Here is a 12,612-nt window from a genome sequence, read left to right as displayed (position 1 = left end):
CCCTAGAGCCATACTTGGCTGAGGACGTAGAAGGGACTGCTGAGGTTTGGGAGTACCCCAATTTGAAGCACCAACTCAAAGCCATAGATAAATTCAAGGAGTGGGTGAGAGAAGCTTAGGAACACTTAAAGGATGCTAAGCCTGTTTTGGAGGATGAAATCGATGATCTCTCTAGTGTGAGCACACCAGTTTCACCTACATGATCAAAGTCGAGAGATGCCAGTGCACCTCAAGGAGTGCCAAATAGATAGAACTTGAATGCCACGAGCTAGCAAGCTAGCCAAGGCCATTGCCCAAGGAGCACAGAATCAGGAGATAAGCAAGGAACTAGTAATCTTCTTAAGATGCTAGTAACCACCCTGGTAACTTTGAGCTTAGGAGACCTTCTTAGGCAACATCCAATGCTGTGGCAAGATTTGAAACAATGGGTGGAAGGATCACTTCAACAAGGGGTAGCTAACTTGCATGGCTATGATGCAGTAACACATATACCGAGCTTGATGTTGCACTCAGTGCCCATGACCTTACATGTCACAAAGATACATGTAGTCTTGCCAGTCTTAGCACTAGGAGACACAATAAGGAAAGGAATGGCAAACATGGGGGCAGAGTCAATGTGCTTAGCCACATAGTGCTCCAAGCCTGGGGTGACTCGCCAGTTGAAATTGCTAGGTTAATGTCACATTGGCCAATGGGATGAAGGTCAAACCATTCAGAGTGTTGAAAAATTGGCCATTGAAGATCACATGAGTCTAGTTCTCAGTAAACTTCATCGTCATGAGGGAGTCGACTACAATATCCTGCTAGGCCGACCCTAGATGCAAAATGCACAAGTCATAGAAGATTGGTGCAATGGTGTGATCTTCTTAAGCAATCGAGCAGAGGTAGTGAGGGTAGAAATGGACACCTAGAACACTACGCCAGTCGACCTCGACACCATCTTAGCTCCTCTGCTGAAGGGTGATACTCAAGTTAGAAAATCTTATGGGCCACTAACAAAGCATATCCCGTGCCCTTAGGACAAGCATGATAGCCACGGTTGATTTGTCATTCTCAGACAACGAGGAATATGAACAAGCTGCTAAAGCATATCCCCTGCCTTAGGACGAGCGTGATAGCCATGGTCGATTTGTTGTTCTCAGACAACGAGGAATATGAACAAGCTGCTAAAGCAATAGGTGAGCCCAAGGACAAACCCTTAGTACCACTATGCATGATGGCTAGAAGCCCTAGTGAATGAACCACCACTATTGCATTCCATATCATGAACAACAAGCAAGAGCTCCACGAAATCTTAGAGCACTTGACGGATGAGCTAGTTGGCAACCCAGTCGCGGTAACCTCCAACCCCTCAAGGATCTCTTGGCCAAACCCAAGTGGAGATGGACCAAGGTGCACGATCTAAACTTGGTGTACAATTGGGCCCTAGTCACTGATGAGAAAGAAACAGAGCATCAAGGCTTAGGAGATGATAAGCAATCAGGGTGAGGACAATTCAGGCAATGAGTATGAAGATTGCTATTTTATGAATGAAGGCAGTAACAGAAGACCGACACAATAGAATATGACACAGATGGTCGGGTAATTGAGCAAATCAGAGCAGACTTAAAGCCGCAGAGGCCAATGCATTTAGAATCAAAAGAGGATTTCTCAAAATGGAATGTGATTGCACTTGGCTGGACCATTTAGGAGTGATAAACTATGAGCAAGCAAGGCTAGTTCAGCCACTTTGTCGTGCCTCTATTGAGAACGGAATCACCATCAGAGCCATGACAACTAGGAGAGACTACGTCTTCTAGCAATGATGACAGAGATTTTGATTCTCAATTGGAACTAAGCTCAGATAGCAAGCCTAAGATACCTCGACCTCCAAATACAAAAAGCAGTAAGGGAGACCTATTGGTCCACCCAAGGCGCCGATGGTTGAAGGAGGAAAGAAAGAGATAGTTTAGGTGGGAGCTAGAGAATAGGAAAAACCGCAAGACCTACTGAAACAATTCACAAAGTTTAAGAGAGACGATAGGGTGGTGATCTTGCTAAGAGCCAAACGACAAGGGGAAGCAAGCGAGCCTATAAAACGACCTTCCAAAGAAAAAGAATTTGGCTAAGGGGAGACACCCTGACTTGCCTTTATCACGGACGACTTGAGCGAGCAGAAAGAAGCAAGTCTCATTGCTTTCCTACAAGAGTACATAGATGTCTTTGCTTGTGGTCACTCAACAAGCTAAAAGGAGTGGATCCGAGTATAGTGACTCATAACATCCCTATGACACCTGATGCAACCCCGGTCAAGCAGCAACCGTATATTCGATGAATCCCAAGCATACTCATGCAGTCAAGGAGGAGATAGAAAAACTCTTAAGAGCAGGATTCATCTATGAAATTGAGCACACATATTGGGTCTCACCCATTTTAATCATCCTCAAGAAGAACAAAAAAATCAAAGTGTGCATTCATTATAAGGAAGTCAATGCTGCAACAAAGAGAAACAACTATCCACTATTGTACATTGAGCATATGCTCGAGAGAGTGGCTGGCAAGGAAGCCTACAGTTTCTTGGACATTTCCTTAGGTTAAAATCATGTGCAAGTGCATCCTAATGACAGGCATAAGACCGCATTCACTACCGAGTGGGGTGTCTTTGCCTACATAGTCATGCCCTTTGGACTGACAAATGCACCAACCACATTCCAACAGCTCATGTGTACCATCTTTAAGGACATGCTTTGGTGGGAGTTAGAGGTGTTTGTTGATGATCTATGTTTTCACTCGAGCTAGAAAGAACATCGAGACAAACTTCGTGCAATCTTTGAATGATGTAGACTGTACTATCTCTCACTAAACCCCCTTAAGTGCTAGTTCTAGGTGAAGCATGGATGCATCCTAGGCCACGTGGTGTCCAAGAATGGCATTGCCATTGACTTCTCGAAACTTAGGGTTATTGTCGACCTTCGACCACCAACCAATTACAAGGGAGTTCAGTGCTTCCTAGGGCATATAAGATACTATCGGCGATTTGTGTTGAACTATACATTAATCACTAGACCACTCTACAAACTGCTCATAATATTCGAATGGACCGAGGAATGCCAATGTGCATATGAAGAGTTGAAAAAGGCTCTGACATCTGCACCAATACTTTGAGCATGAGACTAGACCATAACCTTCCATGCCCACATTAATGCCTCGAGGTTTGTCGTGGGGGTAGTCTTGTGCCAGTCTAGTGAACACAATCTAGACTATCTAATGAGTTTTGCTAGTAGACAACTCACTGACACTAAAATGAACTATTCCACAATGGAGAGAGAAGGTTTAGCCATGGTATTTGCTATAAAGAAATTTTGGCATTATCTATTATCTATGCCTTTTACTTTCTTTGTTGACCATTAAGCCTTGCTCTATCTTGTTAATAAACCTTGTGCTACATAATGCATTGCTCGATGGTTACTTCTACTATTAGAATTCAAATTCTCTGTGGTTGTACATAAGGGGAAACAACATTACATGGTTGACCAAGTGTCATGTCGCATATCCACAAGAGAAGCCGTTGGACAGGGTATCACTGACAATTTTCCAGACACGCATCTCTTTAACCTGTCGAGTGAGAAAGATTTGTTTAGAGTCGACTTGATGCCATATTGGGCAGATGACATAGTCCAAGTACTTGAACATGGACTACCCAAAAGACCCATTGACAAGGCCCAACTTAGGTGACTCATCCTCATTCAAGATACAACCCTATCAGTTTGATAGCATGTCAGCTCTATAGACTAGGGCAAGATGACTTGCTATGTAGGTGTGTGTGCGAGCATGAAATGCATGATATACTTTCAGAAACACACAATGGAATTACTTGAGGACACTTCAATGGAGGCACGACATCCCCCAAGGGTGCTATAGTCTCATTTATGGTGGCCTACACTTTTTCAAGATGTAGCATGATTTGTAAAGCCCTACAATGAATGCCAATGGACCAAGGTACATGTTCGCAAAGGACAAGATGGAGTTGACCCAATTTATTGCAAGGCAGTCTTTCGAAAAATGGAGAATCGACTTCATCAAGCCGATTAGTCTTGCAACACAATATTCACAAGCCAAGTATATCATAGTTGCCACTGACTACCTCACAAAGTGGGTAGAAGCATGAGCCACTAGAAAAAACAATGTTAGAACCACATCTAAGTTCCTTTGGGAGCAAGTGATCTCGTGATTTCACTGTCCCATTGAACTAGTTAGTGATCAAGGCATGTATTTCATCAATGAAGTGATTGCTCACCTCATGTCTACCTTTTTTATCATACATCGGAATTTTTCACCTTACTACCCTCAAGTGAACGACCATGCAGAATCTACAAATAAGATCTTAGTGAATGTCCTAACCAAGGTAGTCTTTGCTCCACACAGTGACTAGGACAACACGCTGATGGCAGCCTTATGGGCTTATTGAATAGCCTATAAAATGGCTGTAGGACCATAGACCCCCTTTAGGATGACCTACAGAATTGAAGCCATTTTACTATTAGTATTCTTTGTCCCTAGCCTGAGAGTAGCCATTCAAGAGTGATGGGATAGGAATGAGGCATGGACAGAATGCTATCAGAGACTCAACTTCTAGCTACTCATGCATTGATTTTCAAAAAGAAATTATGTAAGAGTTGGTTTGACAAGCATATCAAGCAGCGAGACTTTGATCGGGGAGATCCCGTGTTGTTATACTCAGTGAAAGGCCACAAGCAGAAAATGATGTTTAGGGGATTAGGGAATTTTTGAGTTCGCACCATTAGCCAAACCGGCAATGTGGAGCTCGAGACCCTTAATGGAGAGGGCATAGGCTTCTTTAATGGTAGCCGCATAAAGAAGTACTACCCTCCCACACATCCACAACATGAGCCTCCCATGTTAGAGTCCCCTGTGAAAGTCTGAGTTGCCACAATTACAAAAATTGAAGAATGAGGATGAAGAAGAAGTGAAATCTGCTTACCTCCACATAATAGTCACCGCCCAATGAACACATACCTTTCATGCATTGATCGATGAAGGAGCTGATGTTAATGTCTTAACTCATGATTATTGTGCTCAAATCGGCCGACCACAACTATAGCCCACGAGTGCCAAACTCAGCCCTTTTGGGGGCCAATTATATGCACTTTCAAGAAAGTGCAAAGTTATAGTCTTTATCGAGTCTGAGAGCATACCCATAATCATGTATGTGTTGTCGAACACAAAAGATGCCGGTAAGGAATCGTTGCTAGGATGTGCCTTTAAAAAACAGGCCCATTATAATGTTGACTACGAGTCATAACACATTCACTTGGCCATCAACAATGTATGCATCATGACAACTTTTAGCAAGGGCAGCATGCTCCATCAAAGTGTGCGAAGCCACCAATAGAGAAATCCACCACCAAGTCTAAGGAAGGGGGTCATGACTTGTCACAACTCACCAAGCCTCACCGTTAGCAAGCCGCAGAGATGAAAGTCAAAGCCCATGAACCCAAGTTTAAATGGGTATGTAAACATCAAGGACTGCCACTAAGAAGCAACCAAACATGACTTTGCAAGGAGAGGAATTCATCCTCAAAACCTAGAAGGCAAAGAAGAAACTATAGGCATCGATGAACGGTCCAGCCACGCTGGGTCCCCAAGACCTTATTGCAAGCACAAGGCTATTACTGTTAGAATATCAAGCTCCTGTTACTCTTCATTCAGTCTATCTTTATGTGTGTGACCAATATTAGCTGGATGCAGTTGTACATGTGTGTGACATTCAATAAGTCGGTGTAGTAAGTGACTTAACCACAGCTAGTCTTGGTTAGTCATACCTATGTGTGTAAGTCTTTTTCAATGAGTATGGCAGAAGAATAATGGAAGAAGAACAACAATGAGCTGAGGCTCATCTTCTACTCCACTCTATCTCTCTCCCTCTCTTACAACATGGTATCAAAGCTTGAACGCTCGAAGCCTGAAGGCTTGATAGTAGCCATTTGACATCAAGACATCTGATTTGAAGAAAACGTCATCAAAGGAGACTGTGCTTGTAGCCCATTTTTTTGCAGAAGCTATATCTTGCTACAAAAATGGATTTTGGATAATTGGCCTCAACAGCCTTGACCATTTCGACGTGGTCTACAACTTTGCAGAAGAAAGTTTTTTCAAATTCCTCACAGATTGTGAGGTATTCAGCACAGACCTATGTAGACTGACTGTTTACTGTAGTAAACAACAGGTGATTCTAGGGCACTGGTGGATTTCATCCTAACAATGTATATGCCCTTATTATCATGCATTTGAGCATGATATTTGAATGTTAAATACTCAGTTTTGGATCTTATTTGTAGGCTGGAAACAATGAACCGGTTGCTGTCCTGAAATTTGGAAACAATATACCTACAAGGTTGAAGTATCTGTGATGCTTATTTGCTATTGACAAATGCTTGGATCATACCACTTGAGTGGTAGATGCTTTTTGGGATACTATGAGTGCTGAAAGTCCAAAGTTTGGGCTGATTTGTTGCTGGTTATACCGGGGTATTGATTGGTTATTGTTTGCAGGAAGGGTACATATCATCTTCACTTGACATACATGCAATATATTCTGACCGATTGGACATGTATCTCTTGCATAAATTGGCAACTAAATGAGTTGTTGTGAGACTATTTTGAGGTCTGAATACTCTTGTTTTCCTAGAGAAAATACTGATGGTTACAGTAGTGGACTGGTTGTATTTGGTACTGCTACTTGCATAGAGTTTGCATACAGTACAAACATTGATGCTTGAATGGACATAGTTTGTTGTTGGGATGTTTTGCCACTACCATAGAATGATTTGAACTGATTTGAGCTTGGTTTATGCTCAATTGATTGTGTTTTTTTCACTTCTGGAATACAGTTTACAACAAGCAGGTTGCAGGAAACTGTTTCTGAACTACATGAAAACTGTCATGAATTGTAGGAAACTATCCTGATCTGCAGGAAATTGTCCTGAAATTCACAGAAAATTGTCCTGAATAGCAGGGAAGTTGGTCGTGAGCTGTAGGAAAATGAGTCTGATACTTACAAGTTGTATATATCACAGAATATCTATGTTTCAACTATGGAAAATGCTCAAGGCACTGACAATATTACTCAAATTGTGGAAGAAAAGCTGGACAACAAAAATTTTGCTTTATGGAAGTTTCGTATAAATACTTTTTTGGTTGGCAGAGGTTATTGGGACTTATGTACAGGTGATGAGGTTGAACATGAAATGCCTGAAAGAAATCTGACAAATGATCAAAAAAGGGCTCATAAGCTATGGACTGAGAGAGCATACAAGGTGTTACATTGGTTTTCCTTATGTATATTAGATGCTATGGTTATACAGTTTACTGGATGCAGTCTCCTAAAGGATGCATGGGACATACTCATGAAGAATTATGGAAATGTAACACATGCAAGAAAGATTCAGTTGAAGCAACAATTCAATAACATGTCTAGGAATGGCAAAAGCATTCAGGCCTGCAGTACAGAGATCAAGAACATAGCGGATCAGCTTGCCACCATTGGATCTTCAGTGTTTAAGGATGATATGATTGCAGTGACATTGAATAGACTTGACAAAGAGTATAAAGCATTTGATATGTTTATTTCTGTGAGAGTTGAATCCCCTAATTAGTATGAGTTGATTGCTTTGCTACTGCATGAGGAAGTTAAGCTTGGACTGAATATAGGTTCTAGTATGTCTCAAAGTAGAGACATTGTTCTTTACTCTAGCCAGCATGGTAGAGGCAGCAAAGGTCATGGCTCTTTTCGAGGTCGAGGAGACACTCGAAACACTTATGGATAGCAACTGTAGAATGCTTGGCATGGTACGAATACACAGGGCCAACGTGGATCTGGTGGTTTTTGAGGCAGGGACAGATTATCTGGAGGCAGAGGAGGATCCTAGCAGTCAAAAGATCAGTCCAACAAGGACAAGGACTATCATTATTGCGATAGATATGGGCATATAGCCAAAGATTATCATAAAAAGTAGGGTGACAAGAAAGCCAAGGGTAGACAGCATGGAAATTATGCTTCATCTAGTGGAGTTCCTGTTGATCAGGGTGACAAGTTGTTTGCCATGCAGCATGTGTCTAAGAATGCATCTAGGCAGAACAGAGATGAGAGATGGTACATTAATTCAAGGGCTTCAAATCATATGACACCACATGGAGGATGGTTTGATGAGATGGTTGCAGGTTCTCATGGACATGTTTGTACTGGGGATGACACACCCAGCATACTATTCAGCATAAAGGAGTTGTACCTTTGTTGATGCTTGATGGCAAGAAAAAGAGCCTACATGATGTACGACACATATCTACAATAACTAAGAATCTTTTGTCAGTTGGATAGATGGTAGAGCATAATCTACAGTGAGATTTAATAGAGATGGATGCTTTGTTGAAGAATATGGTAATGGCTGCAAATTGATTGCTAGAGGCCAAAGAGATGGCATAATGTTTACTCTTGATGCGTCAATTCCAGAACTGAAAGCAGCCATGTTTGCACATGATGGTGGTGCTATACGGGATGTTGAGATATGGCATAAGCGGATTGGCCATGTGAATGTACAAAAGCTGAAATCTATGCAACAGAAGGAGATTGTGCTTGGACTACCTAAGTTCAAGTATCATGACTTTGGACATGTATCTGATGCATCTCAGAATAAGCCACAGTTATGGAGATCTGAGAGAGTCTGAAAACCAGTTGACAGGTTTACATACACTGGTTATTCAGCCTGCCATTATGTATATATGGCTAGTGTGACAAGTTACAAAGAACCTACAAAGTTTTATGATGCAGTTACAGATGATAACTAGTGTGATGCCATGGATGAGGAGTATGTAGCCCTGGTTGAAAATGAGACATGGGAATCGGTTGAGTTGCCTGAAGGCAAAGTCCCCATTGGCTGCAAATGGGTGTACAAGGCTAAGTGCAAGTTAGATGGTTCGTTAGAATGCTATAAGGCTAGGCTGGTTGCAAAAGGGTATGCGCAGCCGTATGGCCTTGACTATGAGCAGACTTTTAGTTCTGTGGCTAAAATGGAAACAGTCAAAACTAAATGGTGATTTGGTTGAGGAAGTATATATGGAGCAGCCTGAAGGCTATGTTCACCTAGACTTTCCTACACATGTATATAAGCTGAAAAAGGCTTTATATGGGCTGAAATAGACACCTATAGCATGGAATGCTCGGATCAATAGTTATTTACAGCAACATGGATTTAGATTGGGTGATGCAGATCGTAGTCTGTTCTTGAAGAAGACAGATCATGGATGTGTGATTCTAGTGGTTTATGTAGATGATCTTATCATCATTGGAGATGATGAAGAGGGCATTGCTGAAATTAAATCATGTTTACAGGCTAAGCTCAGAGTCAAAGACCATGGTGAGCTGAAGTATTCTCTTGGGATCGAGGTAGTCTCTATGCCTCAAGGTATATGGCTGCTACAGAAGTAGTATGCTCATGACATGTTACAAAAGTATGGTATGGCTGAATGTAAGCCTATGGAGACACCTCTTGATCACAATGTGAAGCTACAGATTGATGTTAGGAATGACATAGAGAATGTGACCATGTATCGACAGATGGTGGGTAGCTTGATATACTTGACTATTACCCGTTCTAACTTATGTTTTGCAGTGGGGTTGATTAGTCAATTCATGCAGAAGCCTCGCAAACCACATTTAGATGCAGTCAGGAGGATCATGAGATATGTAAAGGGTACTATAGATTATGGGTTGTTTTATGCATATGGAAAATCCCTTGACTTGACAGGGTTTACTGATGCTGATTGGGCTGGTTGTGCCTATGACAGGAGGTCAACCAATGGTTATGCATTTGGATTGGATAGCAGTATGATCAGTTGGGCAGAGTAAGAAACAACCTACTATTGCATTGTCTAGTACAGAAGCTGAGTATAGAGGAGTTGCCTTACCAGCTTATGAAGTAGTTTGATCGATGAAACTATTGAAAGACTTGGGAATACAGCTGGAAAGCAAAGTTAGATTGCATGAGATTGCATTGTGATAACCTCAGCAGTGTTATGTTGGCTAGCAATCCTGTCTACCATGCTAAGTCCAAACATATTGAGGTTCACTACCATTTCATCACAGAAATGGTTCTTACAGGGCAGATTGACTTGATTCATGTGAAGTCTGAAGACCAAGTAGTAGATATATTTACCAAGTCTCTTAGTAAAGAAAATTTCATATACTTCAGATAGCTACTTGGAGTTTATTAGATGGTTTGAGCTTGAGGGGGAGTGTTAGAATATCAAGTTCCCGTTACTCTTTCATCAATCTATCTTTATGTGTGTGATCGACATTAGCTGGATACAGTTGTACACGTGTGTGACATTCAATAAGTCGGTGTAGCAAGTGACTCAACCACAAATAGTCTTGGTTAGTCATACCTATGTGTGTAAGTCTTTTTCAGTGAGTATGATGGAAGAATAATGGAAGAAGAATAACAATGAGTTGAGGCTCATCTTCTGCTCCACTCTGTCTCTCTCCCTCTCTTCCAACAATTACGAGGGCAATATCTAGATATGGGTGCCCAAAACCAAGACTACCAAGAGCACTACTCAAGTGCAACCCTCGACCTTGCCCACACAAGCCCGCATGACAGATCAAAAATCGAAATCCCAAACAACTCAAGCTGTGGAGCCCATAAAGCCCAAACCCACTATGCATGCAGAGCCTCAACAAGTCTATTGACCAAAATTAGAGCTCGATGCCTCCAAACCACCTCAACCTAGCACTGTTAGTGCCCCTAGGGCCTCATTAGCATCTGACAACACAACATCTACATTGCAATCCATGCTTAATGCACAAGTGACTACACTGCTCCCTCAAAAGTAGCCGAAATTGCCATTCTCAATTGCAAACCTATCTAGCCCCAACCTCCCATAGGCCTAAAACCCTCTTATGAACAACAATCAATCCTTATCTTAGCCTTAGACTTAGGTAAAAATATGAGGGATGACTTGGCTACTTGCCTTCGATGTGCTTGGACGCTACATTTACTACACTTGCTAAAAGCTATGACTGACTAGACCTAGGCATTTTAAAAGAGCCTTTGTTCATGGAGGCATGTATGCCGCCTTGCTCTTGGGAAGAATTAGAATTTGTATTTGTTAAGGCTCCCCAGGCAACTGAGGAGCTGATTGCCATCGATATTTTTCACAAAGAGCAAGCAAATGACGTCTCATCACCTCATGCGACAAGAGCATAGTCCGTAACACAGACCATGAGATTGAAGAGTTGAAATAACTTGTTGTCAACAACTCCTCTTTCATGCAAAAATGGTATGCTCTTCGACTTCAATGGGAGCTAGAGGGCTGCCAAATCATGACCAACGTTGAGGAGAGACATACCATCAAAACCTCGGAGTATGACCCAACTTATGTAGCTCCAACCTCATATAGGGTGTTGACCACCATTTGCAAATCGACCCCTCGAAGTGCACATCATGACCCACCCCTATTTAGATCACGTGTTGACAGAGGAGGAGTTATACATTGCTAGCCAAATAGACTCGGGTGACTTTCTAATGGATGTCCTCACTTACCTCACCCACAAAAGCATCCGACTTGTTGACATAGACCATTATGCTCACATGGAGTATAACTTGAACTTCTACACTTGGCTCATGCAAAAGTAAAACACCGTGAGCATGCACTAAATGGCCTTAACCCTTCAACCTCTAATCCTAGGAAGGATTCTTCTCCTTTCCACGGGAGGAGGGGATAAGGTGTGGAACATAAAAACAAACCCTAAATCTCAATCAACATCCAAAAGCAAAAAAGAATGGATAAAAATCAACTTATGATTGAGGAAAAGTGTCATAAATTTTTTAAGGAATGCATGGATTGTTTAAAGGAAAATTTCCTTTATGTATTTAAGCATTTCAGTTTTCCATAAGCATTTTTTCCATTTCCTACGTATCTTTTTGCAAAAAATTATCATGATAGGCACCTACAATGGCAAGATAGGAGAAAACTAGCAAGTTTCTATTCTCAGAGGAAGAGCAAGCAAAGTATTGCCTCTTAGTGGAGATGAGGGCCTACAACCAATTCAAGTTTAGGCACGTCCTGAATTTGGAAGATGTAGTCATGGAAGAGTAGGCCATAAAGTAAATTGTGAATCAATGCAATTTGTAGAAGTACCTAGAGAAAGTCGGGCAAGCCGTAGACGATGAAAAGTGTGCAAAGTTCCTATGTACTTTCAACAGGAACTGCAGCACCTTGATTGTGCAACAAGCAGAGGCCACCTGCCAAGTAGAAGTTGAGCTGACCCCGGAGTTGGTGGATAGAGCATTGGGCCTGTCCAACAAAGTTGAAAGACGTCCAAAAAGGGATGTGTACAATATGGTGGGAATGGACAAAGTGATGGTCCACACTAATGATGACATAAGCTTAGCTGATATCCTTGACCCAGAAGTCTAGCTACAAGACAAGATGGTGCATGCCTTGTTTTCCAGCCAAACGTACAACGCATTGATGAGCAAGATCAATGTGCCGATGCTAGAAAGCATTGTAGCCAAGTATTTAGATGAAGTGAACTTGAATGGATTTGTGCGGAAT

This window comes from Lygodium microphyllum, chromosome 8 (genome assembly GCF_053477565.2).
Source record: "Lygodium microphyllum isolate KBCC chromosome 8, Lygodium_microphyllum_v1.1.10, whole genome shotgun sequence".
NCBI lineage: Eukaryota > Viridiplantae > Streptophyta > Polypodiopsida > Schizaeales > Lygodiaceae > Lygodium > Lygodium microphyllum.
Note: the sequence above shows the minus strand (reverse complement) of the source record.